This window comes from Aedes albopictus, chromosome 3 (assembly GCF_035046485.1).
Source record: "Aedes albopictus strain Foshan chromosome 3, AalbF5, whole genome shotgun sequence".
NCBI lineage: Eukaryota > Metazoa > Arthropoda > Insecta > Diptera > Culicidae > Aedes > Aedes albopictus.
The window spans coordinates 7,541,567-7,556,983 of NC_085138.1; the positions used below are offsets into that span (position 1 = coordinate 7,541,567).

The following is a 15,417-nucleotide window of genomic DNA, read 5'->3' on the forward strand; positions in this document are numbered from 1 at the left end:
TGCTTAGGGCAATCCCAAGAGGAATTAGTGAAGGAATGCCTTGATAAACTCCTGGAGAAATTCCTGGAGACATGCCTGTAGGGATTCCAGGAGGGATTTCTAGAGAAATTCTTTGGGAAATGTCTAGAGGAATTCCTGGAGGAAACCCTGTATACATTCCATGATGAATCCTTGAAGGATTTTCTTGAAGAACTACTGGAGGAATCTCTAGAAGAATTTCTTTAGATATATCAAGATGACCACCTATAAGAATCTCTGGAGAAATTCCTAAAGGGATCTCTAAAGAAATTGCTAGAGGAATTCCCGGACGAATCCCTGTAAGAGTTTTTAGAGGAATCCATGTAGGAATTCCCAGAGGAATCTTGGGGGAATTTCTGAAATTCCTGATAAAAAACCAGAGATCAATTTCTTAGGCAATTCAAGGAATTTCTGAAGAAATCCAAGGAGGAATGACTGAAGAAATGGATGAAATTCCATAGGAAATCCTGATGAAATTCTAAAAAAGTACACAGAGGAACTTTTGGAGCAATCCTAGAAGTAGTTCCTGAAGAAATCCCTGGAGGAGTTCTAGCTAGAAGAAATCCCAGGATGAAGCTTGAAATTAATCCAACGAAGAATTCCTAAGCAGTTTGTGGAGAAAGTCTTAGATCAATTTCTGGAGGAATTTTTGGAATAATTTCAGGAAGAATTCCTGAAGATATCCCAAGAAGAGTTCTCGGAGGCATTTTCAAAATAATCCTGGAAGTTGTTCCCGAAAAAAATCACAGAAGTAATTCCCAGGGAATTTTGGAGAAATTTGTGAAGAAACCCCATGATGAATCCCGGAATCAATCCCATGCGGAATTCCTTAGGGAATCTCGCGAAAGTTTTCTTAGTGAATTCCTGGAAAAAAATATGTAGGAATCCCGGGATAAAAATTAGAAGAAAATCATGGTTGCAGTAATTTTTGGACGTATTATTGAAGGAATACTTGGATGGACTTCTTATGGTTTTTTAAGAAATTCCTGGATAAACTTTTATAACCTCTAGTAAAACTTTCGGAAAGAATTTCTGGAGACAATTTTGCACAAATACTTCCAATAATTCCAAATGGAACTATTGGAGAAATTTCCTGCGGAATTCTCTGAATGAATATCTGCAGAAATACCATAAAGGATCTCTGAAGAAATTCCTAAAGGAAACCTCTGAAAGAGCACTGAAACAATTACTTGAGGAACCTTTGATTTTTTATTTTTTTTAGCTGTATTAACGAAATTTTTAGCCCTAGGGGCTGTCCATAAACCACGTGGTCATTTTTTTGGGACTTTTTAACCCCCCCCCCCCCCCCCCGCGTGGTCATTAGTCCATACAAAATTTTTTATTTGTCCATACAAAATAGTCATTGGCCGAACCCCCCCCCCCCCCCCCACTCATGACCACGTGGTTTATGGACAGCCCCCTAGGCTAGTTCATCTCGGATAGGAACCTTTAAAGATATCCCAGGACAAATTCCCGAAGAAATGTCTGGTGGAACCCCTAGATGAGTTCCTAAAGGAATCTCTGGAGGAATTCAAGATGTAATCATTGCAGCAAGTCATGGAAAAAATCTTGGAGGAATTACTCATACTCATATAGTTTACGAAATAAGAAACAGATTTAAAACAATAATTTTGATTCCTTAAAACTGCAATGCCTGTATTCACATATCGGGAATAACGTTGGAACCAGTCTTGCGAATAATCGCGACCATCGCGAGACAATCACTTAAACCGCTTTCTGGAGTCATCCTTCCCAAGGTGATACGAACCAGCTAGCATCAGGGGGGGAAGATGTACACGAGCGTTCGCGTATGAGTGAGAATTTTTTCGTTAGCAACGAAAAAAATTTACCCGAAGAGACCCGAAGTTGAGCCGAAATTTCTTATAGCAAACCCGACCAGCTGTTGGTGAGTTTTCTGAAAGTGTCGAAACATCACAGAAAAGTAGCAAAAACCATCGATATTTGCTACCAGATCGCATCAGAGGGATGCTTGCTAGTAATTGCCCGACAAATTCCTAATTTATTTGCACATTTGAAGAAATTTTCTGTTTTATGGTGCAAAAAGTTTCCATAACAAATTCCAATCGTGAACCGAAAGAACAGAAAAAGAATAAGAAGCTCAGAAAATTCACCGAAAAACGGCAAAATTCACCAGCCGTCGGCCACGCACACGACCATACTATCTGTATACCCGTTTACTCTATATATCCTGAGCTAGCATGTCACGACTGGAATCAGGGGGGGAAGATGTACACGAGCGTTCGCGTATGAGTGAGAATTTTTTCGTTAGCAACGAAAAAAATTTACCCGAAGAGACCCGAAGTTGAGCCGAAATTTCTTATAGCAAACCCGACCAGCTGTTGGTGAGTTTTCTGAAAGTGTCGAAACATCACAGAAAAGTAGCAAAAACCATCGATATTTGCTACCAGATCGCATCAGAGGGATGCTTGCTAGTAATTGCCCGACAAATTCCTAATTTATTTGCACATTTGAAGAAATTTTCTGTTTTATGGTGCAAAAAGTTTCCATAACAAATTCCAATCGTGAACCGAAAGAACAGAAAAAGAATAAGAAGCTCAGAAAATTCACCGAAAAACGGCAAAATTCACCAGCCGTCGGCCACGCACACGACCATACTATCTGTATACCCGTTTACTCTATATATCCTGGACTGGAATGACAAACATGTTGTGGTTACCACCCTTCGCAGCTTTGCAGCGATAGCAGTTGCTGAGTATGCTTCAGGCGGGTTGCGAGAGAATCAATCTCTCTGAGCAACGATGCATAACGGGCGAAGTGAAAGCGTTTGCCATAGCCAGGGCGAACTGCGTGGTGCGCTCAATGTGTGCGTTTAAACTGAGCTATGCAAAACGAATAGGATTTATGACGTAGTACCGTGCTTGTGATAATACACATGCATAGTTTTACATGCTGTTGCGCGTGCATCTGCTTGAGGTCAGGGGGGGAAGATGTACACGAGCGTTCGCGTATGAGTGAGAATTTTTTCGTTAGCAACGAAAAAAATTTACCCGAAGAGACCCGAAGTTGAGCCGAAATTTCTTATAGCAAACCCGACCAGCTGTTGGTGAGTTTTCTGAAAGTGTCGAAACATCACAGAAAAGTAGCAAAAACCATCGATATTTGCTACCAGATCGCATCAGAGGGATGCTTGCTAGTAATTGCCCGACAAATTCCTAATTTATTTGCACATTTGAAGAAATTTTCTGTTTTATGGTGCAAAAAGTTTCCATAACAAATTCCAATCGTGAACCGAAAGAACAGAAAAAGAATAAGAAGCTCAGAAAATTCACCGAAAAACGGCAAAATTCACCAGCCGTCGGCCACGCACACGACCATACTATCTGTATACCCGTTTACTCTATATATCCTGGCTTGAGGTGACGGAGAGAGTCATGACACTCACATGAGCCGTATCCAAGTCAGGATGATTGTAGCAAAACAAGGGTGACCGAGTGACTTTGATGGGAATCTGTCTTTTCTGGTGTTTGCGACTGTAGAGAGAGCGAATCAGAAACCGCAGAGACAGGGTGATACAAGTTTGGTGTTTATCAGCTTTTTTGTGACTTGTACGCTGATGCTTCGCGACACTGGTTGGAACAATGAATCCTGTAGAAAAATGAAAATTTAATATTTTGGAATCGAAAGAAAAATCGAGTTTAAAAAATCGATTCGGTTGTGAGGCTTTAACATCGATTCAAAAAATCAATTAATCGAAACAGAAACATCGATGTTGCGAACATCGATTTAAAATTATTGCCCAACGCTACCACTGGATCAATCAATGTTATCCGTATTTTATCAAAAACTCCCACAGTGCACAATCTTTCAATCATCCCCGAATTACGCAAATATTGGTGTCATTTCCATTGTTTACATTGGTGGTTGTCGATCGCCTACATCACACACACCAAAAGCACCCGATTGGCCCGCTTTTTCTTCGCATCACATGCGCACACACACTCCCACGAAGAATACCGCCTCTTTCTCTCTGCAGCGATCTGCTGCCCTTTTTCCACTACAGCGAAGCGACGACGAATTCGAGTACTTTTGTGCCTGATCAAGAACAGCTGCTCGACCGAGAGCAGTAACATTTTCCTGCTAGACTTTTCATTTCACTCTCCCGCACATCAGCGCTCTCTTTTGCACTCTTTCGACCCCCCTGTTTCGCGTAGTTCACTTTGTTCTTTTTTCCTGCACTTTTGTGCGCTTTGCTTTCTTCTGGCTGACTGCCCGACTGCGATGCGAGCGAGTTGCTGCTGGCTGCTGTTCGTTCGCTGCTGCTGCAGCCTGCAGGATGATAAAAATGCCAAAATGCTCTGTTGCTGCCGCCTTCGTTCAACAATCAAAACAATTCGCGGGTGGACGGCCACTAGGAAACGCGATCCGGAACATCACTTTCGATCGGTCGGTCGGCGGCAGCGCAAAAAAACACGTTTCCATTTCGATTCACTAATGTTTCACATACGGCTTTCCTTCCATTTTATGCAACCAGCAGCACACACTCAACGACGGCGGAGAGCCAATAAAAAAAAAAGAAACACCTAACCTCTTCTTCCTACCGCTAACTTGGGCTCTGGCCTTTTGTCACGAAATTTTCACTTATTTTGATGCACTGTTGGCTTTTCACTGAATCCGTTCGGTAGAAGGAGGTTTCCTGCTTCTAAATTCAAACGCGGTCTGGAACCGAGCCTGCCAACCGAGCTAGGTACTTTTCGACGATGACGACGACGACCAGTAGAGCGATCATCATCGGCCTGCGAGCGAGACGAGAAGCCATTCAGCTACAGGGCTGCCAGATCTACTAATAATTTTAAAATTGGATTTTTATCGAAAGTTTACTAGTGAAAACTCTTATTTTTATATTGTTAAGCACTATTGTAGCAATGGTGAAGGTGTGTAGCTCGTAGTTTCTGAGCATGAACGGGCAAACGTCGAAATGAAATTCATATACAGGTATACCTCGATTTAGTGGTGAAATGCCCATTTCTCAGTTTTTTTTTTATTTTATTTAAATTGTATACCAAAATGTACCAAAACATATAAATACTGCATAAAAACTGAGTTTTATAAAAAGGCTCGGAGTTTTTGACATATATTAGTAATTGGGTTGTTTATAGTGAATAAAATATTGCTGTTTTCTATAGCCTAATGAGTATAACGTGATTTTATTGCATTCCAATTTCTTTGTTTTGATGGTTAATTCTAAACATACAAACTTTAAATGTATTTCAAAATTAGTTCCCTATCACCAAAAAAATATGAACTATCGGATTTCGACTAATTTTTGGACAAAGATTCCGATTATGGAATAATCTGGATACTCCTAGAGAACCCAATTCTTGCTAAATTACAAATAAATCACTATCTCGCTCATGTTATGATCGAAATCTTTTGTTTCCAAAAATATGAATGGTTCCCTGATAAAAAAATATCATAAAAATACGATAAATTTGTTTGTCACAACACCATTTTTCGACAATTCAGTAACAATTTTTTAAAACGACGTATAATCAATGGTTCTTCTTCTTCTTCTTTATGGCTCTACGTCCCAACTGGGACTTGGCCTGCCTCACTCCAACTTAGAGTTCTTTTAGCACTTCCACAGTTATTAATTGAAGGGCTTTCTTTGCCTGCCACAGCATGGAATTGTATATTGTGAGGCAAGCACAATGATACACTATGCCCAGGGCCAGGGAGTCGAGAAAATTTTCCCAACCGGAACGGAAATCGAACAAGCCGTCTCCGGATTGGCGATCCATAGCCTTAATCACTAGGCTAACTGGAGACCCCATAATCATAATCAATGGTGTAGCATTGATTATACGTCGTTTCAAAATTTGTTACTGAATTATTCACCTGTAATTTGCACAGCACACTCACCATCACCCCTATTGTTCTATACCATTCGGCGAATGGTAGATAAAAAATGGTGGTCGTTATGTATCTTAACCATAAAGTTTTGAGAAAATTTTCCGCGAAAAACAATAGAATGTATTGTGTTTTTATAAGACATTTTTAGGGCAATGTAAAAAAGAAAACAATATATCCTAATGTTTTTTTCATTGCTCTTACAATACAAATACAATTAATAGAATGGCGTCAAATGAATCGTTGTTACAATAAAGATACAATTGTATTTGTTGTTATTTGTAAACAGTTTTTGCTTTTGAAAATCCATAGAATTTATATTTTCCGCTAACATTTATATCGAGCAATTACGAGTACTAACGGCCGCCAGAATAATATGCACATTTTATGATAAGAATCAACACTCTGATATCTGTCTGGTATGTATTTATTGCATGGCAGCTGTTGATAAAATCTACCATAAATCTTTTTAAATAACTGCCAAATATCACAAGTCAGACCTCAGGTCATATGATCCATACCATAAATCGTTCACAATTCATGTGGCCATTAGAACCGGTAAATGCTGAAGAAAAATGTTACCGAGAAATATGAATTCTATGGTTTTTCAAAGGCGAAATCTATTTACATAACAACAAATATTATCGCATGTTTATTTTTACATCAGTTCAATTGACCCCATTAAACTAATTGTATTTGTATTGTAATCAATGGTAGTTTACTATTCATCAGATTCCTTTAATTTATTTGGAAACAATAGAAAAATTGTTCATTTCTTTCGTGTCGTAACGTCCTCACTTGGATAAAACCTGCTTTTCGGCAAGTTTTCTATAAGTACTTCCTCAGTTGTTAATTGAGGGCTTTCTCTGCCAACATGGTTTGACGTCTGTCAATCGTAGAAGTTTTAGCGAATAACATTCGATAACCGAAACATCTACTGTACAAACAAAAATAAAAACTAGGAAAAATATTACAAGTGATTTTGTATTTGATTATACAAAGTAAAATAACAGTGGAGCGAACCTGGTGTGATGGTTAGAACACTTGACTATCACGCCGAGGACCTGGGATCGAATCCCACTCCCGACAAACTCGCCAAAATGTGAGTTCTTCCTTCGGAAGGGAAGTAAAGCGTGGGTCCCGAGATGAACTAGCCTAATGCTAAAAGTCTCGTTAATACAGATAAAAAATAAATAAAATAACATGATGCAAGCAACAATTAATATTTATTGTTATTTATTTATTGCGAATTGTTCTCAAGTGTAATTGAGAAATAAATTCTTTTTTAATAAAAAGTTCATGAGAACTTTGCATGCACTTTCCCAATTGTATAAAAACAACTTAAATTAATTTTTACTGATAGTAACTTTAAATTATTAAAGAACTATTGAAAAGCAATCGAATCAATTAATCACTAATAAAGCTAATGTTCATTTATTGTACGAACTATACGGGCTTGATTTCTATTGTAAAAAGTAACAATATATCTACTGCAGTGGTGCTCAGGCTGGAGGATACCGCGGGCCAAATTTGCAATTCAGGATCGACCTGCGGGCCGCATAAAACATCGATGCACAAAACCAACAAAAAGAACAATTCTAAAGCATATTTATTAAAAATCTGAACTGTTCAATTTAGATTCATAAGTTTGGTTGAGAAAAACGTTTGAGCTTCAAATTGAAATTCAAACAAACAATTTTGCAGTTGCCCCTAGAATTGCCTTGAAGCCACTTCAAGAACTTGTCAAGCAGCTTTTACAAGAATTTCTTTTGAATCGCTCGAACAAGGTTTGCTGGATTTTCTCCTGATATTTCTTGTGGAGTTGCTCCAGAAGGATTTCGAGAAATTTCTTGAAGTTTTGTTTAGTTTTTCTAGAATTCTCTTGGAACACCTCTAAGAGCTCCTCTTAGATTTGCCTTTGGAACTGCCCTGGAGTTACTTCAGGAATTCCTCATTAATCGTTTCCAAGAATTTCTCTTAGAATAGCTTCCGGAATTTTCCGAAAATTTTCCAGGAGGTTCTTGAAGATTTTAGTAAATTATTTCCATAGGTCTCTTCTAAAGTTGATGAAATACTTCATCATTAAATTTCTTCTAACATTAGATTTTTAACAATTGTTCCCGGAAATTTCTTCAACATTATCTTCTAAAGCTGCTGCATAAGTTGCTTCAAATTTATTATTCAAATTTTCCTCAGGCGTTCTAGGCATCTTTTGTGTCTTGGTGCAAAAAATCTTTTTTTGTTCTTCGAGGAATTTATTCTAAAGTTGTTTAAGAAATTTCTGTTAGAGTGGCACCGGATCATTTTTCTAGGAAATGCTCATATAATTTCCATGCAGTATCGCCACAACTTTCTCATTGAGTTTCTTCAGGTTTATTTTCTCCAGGATGATTTGAGTTTCTCCATATATTTCGCTAAGAGTTGCATAAATTTTTCTCCAATAATGTTTCATGGACTTTCTCCAAAAATGTATCCAAAAGTTTCTCCTAAAGGGCACAGGAGTCGCTTTATGAATCTCACCTGAGATTTTTTTTTCTTTTAGTTCGTTCAGGAGTTTCGCTTGGACAATTCAAATTGGATTCGTAAGTTTTGTTTCGAAAAATATGAGTCTTATAATAGAAATTTATACACACAGTGAAAATTAAACAATATTGGCAACCTAGTTGAGATTTGTTGAGAATTTTGTCAAAAACTTCGGGCTTTGTGTTTTTATGTTCTTGGGAAAGGCGACATGTGAAATATTTGCTCAGCATTGCATTGACTGCGCTTAGAAACTGCAACAAATTTTTAAATGATTCAAGATTACATTTTTAACAAACTTTCATTTGATTCGTATCACTTATAAATAACTATAAGCTGGCTTCGTGACTTAGCTGAAATGCCGAAATATTTCGGAGTTGCGATTTCGAATCTTACCAGAACGGATTGTTCTTTTTGTTTATTTATCATTTAATTTGTGTTCAACACTATGAAAATTGATCAGCATTTTTTTTGTTTGATTTCTTAACAAATTTAGCGAGTTATTTCAAATAATCGTTCAAAAATTTCGATTCGTCTAAAAGTACTTCGCGGGCCGCATCTTAAGGCTTGGAGGGCCGCATGCGGCCCGCGGGCCGCAGGATGAGCACCACTGATCTACTGTGTATTTTATTGTGAACAATAAAACCAGTCATATGCAAGGGACTAGTCGCTTGGAACATTGTGCCAAGAGGTGCCAAGCACACCGTCTTAAACGCTGTGTGGCACACCGAGGCACAATTTTGACACTTGAGTTTGGGTGAAAATACTAGGCAACCATGTGCATTTGACCTGCAAAATGAAAACAAACAGTTGGTTGTCTTGGTAGTTGCCAAGCAAAATCTGAATCATCAAGCAGTGGCACTTCGGGGCACACTGAGGCACAATTCAATACCCGGTGGCACACTGAAAATAATTGGCGCAAGTAAAGATGTGCTCAGCGACTCCCCCTTGGTCATATGTTAAAAATATTTACCGTGTAATGAATGATAATTTTTTATCCGGGTATTGAAAACCAATATTTTGAGCAATAGACATTCAGAATAACGTTATTTGCATAAATGTTTATTTAGAAATTAAGAGATTCGTGACAAGTACTTCATAGAGCGTGGTTACTGGTTGTGCTGTATTTGCCGAACGATCTTTCAGTACAAGTGCCACAAATAATTCAGACGTTCGACTTGAATAGCTCCTAAGTTTGCTATGATTCCTATGTAGATTCGACCTATTCAAATCGAACGCCAGAATGCTTTTACGAAATCTGGCACAAATTGCTTTACCAATTCCTCCATGATTTTCCACAAATCACTCCAGTGATTGTTCGAGAAAATCATCCATTGATTACTTTGTTTGTTTGTTACATTCGTTTGGAGTTACTTTGGAAATTTTTCCAAGGATTTCACCAGAAATTCCCACAGCAACTTCCAATTTCTCCAGAAATTCCGCTAAGGATTCGTCCAGAAGTTTCAGAAGTCCAGAAGATTACTTTGAAAAACTTCCACAGATTTTTCTATAATTCTTTCGTGGACCCTTGCTGAAGCCCATCCTAGAATTCATTTTAAAAATCTTTCAAGAGTTCCTGAACAAATCTCCCAGGGATTTTTAAGGAAATTCATTCAGGGACTGCTTTGGAAACTCCTCGTAAATTTACTTTAAAAATCATCCCGGAAATCCCAAAGAAATTCAGTCTGAAATTCTTTAACAAAATCTTCTAGAAATTCCTTCAGGCTTCAGAATATCATTCAGAAATTTTTCCAATAACCCCTTAAGAATGTCTTGCACGGATAGCTTCAAAATATGTTGCATGGATTCCTTCAGAAAGTACTTCAAGAATTCCTTCCAAAAAATCTTGCATAGATTGTTTCAGAAATTCATCTATGAATTTCTCCACCTTTTTTTTCAAAGAGTTTCTTCCAGAAAATTTTCAAAGCACCTTCTATCAACTTTCTCAAAAATACTCCATGGATTTTATTTTGAAAATGATTCAAGGTTACATTACGAATCAGAAATTCAGAACTTCTTCAAAGTTTTCTCAGAAGCTTTCTAAAGAATTTTCTCCAAGGATTGCTTTAGAAATTCTACAAGAGATTATAAAGGGAATTCACAAGATTTCTTCACATTCCTCTACATATTCCTTCAAGACATTTCTCTTCCAGAAATTGCACCAAGGATTTCTTAAGAAAGTCTTGGAAAAGCCTCTAAGAATTCTTTCAGAATTCTTTCTACGGATTCTATCAGAGATTCTTAAAAGGATCCTTACGGAATGGCTGGAAGACTTTCTTGCAGATTCCTGTAAAAATTCACACAAATTAAATTAGAAATTTCGTCAGGGAAACCTCTATGTATTTTCTCGGAAATTCCTCCACGATTTCCTCCAAGCGTACCTCTAGGAATTTCTTTGTGGGTTCCTCCAGGAATTCATTAAACAATGTTTACACACCAAAAATCGATTGAAAGTTTCAGCAAACTCGTTTGCTGAAGCACAACCAGCAAATACACATTTTACTGAAAAAATCAGTAAACCAATGGAGTTTGCTGAAAATCAGCAAAGTCGTCCGAATTACTGAAATTCCAGCTAATTTTTCCGACCGCTCGCCGCCTCGGCCAACCGCTTGTCAAAAAAAAAACAAAATGGCTTTGTACATCGTTTGTTTGTGCGGCAGCTCAAATTCAGTGTTTTTTTTGTATTATTTGTGAAAGATTTGGAATGGAAGTGCGTATAAATGCATAACTACACAATTTTACACCTTTCATCAGGTATGTATGATAATTTAATCAAATAAGACTATCATTATTTACGAAGATTGCTTCTTTTAGGTGATGAACCAAGTTCATGCATCCGTGGAACCAACGGCATCTTCTGAAGTAGCGGCTTCGTCAACTTCCATAAATTGCGTTTTTGTATTATTTTGAGTAAATCAATAAAACTGTGGTAATCAAATAAGTGTTGGCTTTCATGTGTAATTAGTCAATTTATATCTAAGGATTTATTTTATTTTGATTTTTTTTGCTGAAATCCACCAGCAATGTGCTGCTGAAACTCACGCCGGTCGAAATTACTGAATTTTCAGTAATCCGCAAAAAATTGCTGATTTGTTCAGTTTGCATCTGTCATTCACGATGACAGTCGACATTGCTGAAATTTTCAGTATTTTTTATTGCTGCAATCCGCTGAAGTTTCAGCTCGGCAAAATTCAGCAAAACTTTGCTGATTTTCAGCGAAAAAAATTTGGTGTGTAGGATTTTTATTAGGAGTCTCCAAAATTTTCTTTCCTAAAATATCTCCAGCGGTTTTTTATGGTATTTCACCCAGTGCTGAAAAATTCATTTCGTCATATCTAAATTCAATCACCTACAGCTTATTTTAGAAGCTGAACCTGAGAATATGGTATATGGAAAACTTGTGCGGCTAGACCATTTCTACAAGAAAGTCACGAAAAAACCGCCATTTTTCGAATATTTAAGGTAAATGTCACGGATCACCTTCAAAAAAATGCCAATGATATTCACGGTGAATATCATTTGGCATTTTTCAAAGGTAGTCCGTGACATTTACCTTAAATATTCGAAAAATGGCGATTTTTCCGTGACTTTCTTGCAGAAATGGTCTAGCCGCACAAGTTTTCCATATACCATATTCTCAGGTTCAGCTTCTAAAATAAGCTGTAGGTGATTGAATTTAGATATGACGAAATGAATTTTTCAGCACTGATTTCACCAAGGGGATTTCCTCCTGGTATTTCCAGAAAATCCATCTATGGATTCTTAAAATATTCCTGTTTTTGTCAGAAATTTAATAGGGCAGATCGGTGAAGTAGCTGAATTTTAGTATGGTGAGAAGGTCAATTCTCCGTTTCTGAAATGAAGCGGTGCAAAAAGCGAGGGTATTATGATTCCTTGCCTAATTTAATGCTGTTTGAGCAAAACTTTGGGCAACAGTGTTGTTGTTTGCTCCATTTCTTGCAACATAAACAACATAGTTATCCAAAGTTTTGCTCAAAACAGCATCAAATTAGGCAAGGAAACATAATACCCACACTTTGTGTACCATTTTATTGCAGAAACGGAGAATTGACCTTCTCACCATACTAAAATTCAGCTCATTACTACAAATCTAGTACTACATCGAACGTGCCCCATTGGTTATTTTCTTCATATTTTTCAGCGATACTTTCGGAAATATCTGTGGAGGCTTTTTCAATATTCCTACAATTACTTCAGAAATTTCTGCAGGGATTTTTGCAAAAGTTGTTCCGGATTCTTCCGAAGTTGTTCCAGCAATTCCTTCAGGAATTACTCAAACGATTTCTTCAGAGCGTCCTCCAGGAATTCATCTATGGGAATGTACCAGGGCTGGACGCTGACAACGCAGGAAATAATTCATCATACATCTTGTCAGTAATCTGCCAAAGCATTGCAATGATCTTTTTATGGAATTTGCTACACATGCCAAGAGCTCTGCTCATCGTAATCATCGATAAAGTTAGAAAGGGAAGAATGAGATTAGGGCAAATATATAAAACTAAGTATGGCATGGAGTATACATGGTTTGGCACTATGGATTACTGTACGAATTTATACTGGCCTGCTTACTCTCACACGAAATTTGACGTTTGAGCGGTGTCGGCACCGCTCAAACGTCAAATTTTCTGTGAGAGTAAGCAGGCCAGCATAAATTCGTGCAGTGGACCATTATGGGTACTCTACAAAACAATTTATTAATATGAAGTGCTCCGCGTGTCAAAAGGCTGAAACCCCCTACATTATAAATCATCTAATACAAACTGCAAGTTCAAACTGGTTGGATATTAAAGATTTCACTTTTATATCCTTCAAAAGAAGAATATTAAAGATGTTAATAAGTCCAAGGCTTGTGCAGTCTCTCCTCTGTGTTCCAATGATCACCCGTATTTATACTACCTTAGGTAGACATAATGAAACATACCTAGACATTTAGGTACTGTAATGAATAGTATTTTATGTAGGTAGATATCCTATGCACACAATCATTAGGTAGACACTACATTCACCAATCAAAAATGTTCATAAAATCGAGATAAAATCATAGAAGTAAAATGTAGGGTAAAAGGGTATAATGCGCCCCACCGGGGCAAAACGCCCCTCTTCGTTTTCTAGCGATTCAAGCGCTTTTTGCATGCGTGATCGATTAGAAATCTCAAATATTGAATATTTATTGCCATCAAGCTGGTCCGTTAGTGGATTGGTACAGAAAGGCAATAAAAATATCAAAAAGTCTGAAATCAAAGCTTTTGGCGTAATATTTTACCTCTTGTGAGCTGACTTTATTGTAAACGAAGCTAGTTCTGTTCGCTTGTGTTACTTTGCAACTTTTATGCAGTTAAACACTTGTTGAAAGACCCTCCTAGGATAAGCATGTGGTGGAATTATCCCCTGGGACAGTTTTATCACGGGGCTGGACGTTTTTCTTTTGATGGGGCGTATTGCCCCGTTTGTTTTGAAAAGGCAAATTTTGGAACATTTTCGAAAAACGTTTCAAAGCTTCCATAGCCACCTCTCCAAAGGCAAAGTTCGCATGTAACACTTCACTAACTTTAGTAACAACGATTTGCAGTGAACAATAGATGGAAAAAGGCGCCAGTTTCAGATATATTGCCATTTCTGCTTAGGGGGGGCATATTATACCTGTTTACCCTACATAAAATCGAGGATCTATATAATCGAGCGTCCACTTAATCGATGTATACCTGTATTACTTTACTTAACAGTTATATTGAAATTTTCTAAACTTACGAATATATAGGATCGGAACATTTGGCATAGTCTTTTAGCATAATCCAAATGCACCCTTCTTTGTTATGCCAAGTGACCTTATGCTTAATGACAAAGACCCCGAATATACAGTTCCAAAGAAGCTTCCAAAATTATTGGAAACTTTATAAGTCGGTGAAATTTGCGCCATTATTCATGTGTGTATTTATCAGTCCGAACAGTCCAGAATTTGGTTTTAACAATAAATTTCGATCCTCAACCCCACTTGCATCACTTTGAAAACAATCTGGCAACCCTGGTCAGCAGCGGCACTCTGCTTCTTCTTCCACTTGTTTTTCACTCCCGCGATGCCCGCGAGATACTTTGCCTCTCTTTCGCTCGCACTGTTCTACCGCACGGCCAATCATCTTCGGTCTTTTTCACTCTCCCGCAAGCGTAAAAGCGTAGCACCACACAAAACTCCGCACACAGTCGACTGATTCTTGGGATGGCTTGCTGCTGTGAAATCCTCCAACCAACCAACCCAGGAGGAAAATGGAAATCACCCTAGTGCACGCACAGACACCCGATTTTCACCTTGAAAAAACACACCTGACGGACGCGTAAACCGGCCACCAACTGGATCACGACGTCGAGAACAACTTCGCGAACCGTTTTTCGCACACGGGGCCACCCGAGGGGCCGAATAATTTCCGGAAAATTGAGTCAAAAGCTGGCTCCACCACACGATCGTTGGCTTTATAGTCTAGCGCACACACAAAACACTCGCCACTGGCTGGCGATACGGGGTCGACCACTGCTCGAAAAGCAACGAACCGCGAGCTGCTCGAACGAAATGCGTGGTAGCCATTTTTCCTGCAGTGCTGCTCGAAAATAATGCGGTGATTTTGACAGCTGAAGCTGTCAATGTGGGAACGGGGGGTGATGCATGAAAAGTACACGGAACTAAAAATCTATACACGAAAAATCCAAACTACCTACTTTTGGGGCACTTTTCCCCAAAATTTAGTATTCTCAATGAGCCATTTTACCAGGGGGATGACGAAGGGCCCGAATCATCTACCCAGCATTCAATTCAACATGGCGTCCAATGTTTTTGTTTTGATTGCTTAATTCATGGAAAACATGCGCTGGAACTGCTTCGCTGCTACATATAATATCGTGCAAAGTGATAAGGAAAGAGAAACAATCATCAAAAACAACGATTTCGTTCGAAATGTGTAATTTACGAAATAAGCATTA

General features: G+C 38.2%; 1 protein-coding gene across 5 annotated transcripts in view; it reads right to left on the reverse strand.

Annotated features, from left to right (window-relative positions):
• LOC109621532 (mucin-2) overlaps positions 1 to 14,988 on the reverse strand; it is a 78,963-nt gene extending 63,975 nt beyond the window's left edge. The window contains exons 1-2 of one of the 5 annotated variants that reach the window (XM_062843127.1): positions 14,752 to 14,988; positions 4,586 to 4,793 (exon numbers count right to left, since the gene is read on the reverse strand). The gene's annotated coding sequence lies outside the window, so the exon portion shown is untranslated. Of the gene's footprint in view, positions 1 to 4,585; positions 4,794 to 14,720 lie in introns of those variants that run through there. The other 4 variants (XM_062843128.1, XM_062843124.1, XM_062843126.1 and 1 more) reach the window with 4 other exon arrangements.
• Positions 14,989 to 15,417: the final 429 nt, after the last annotated feature.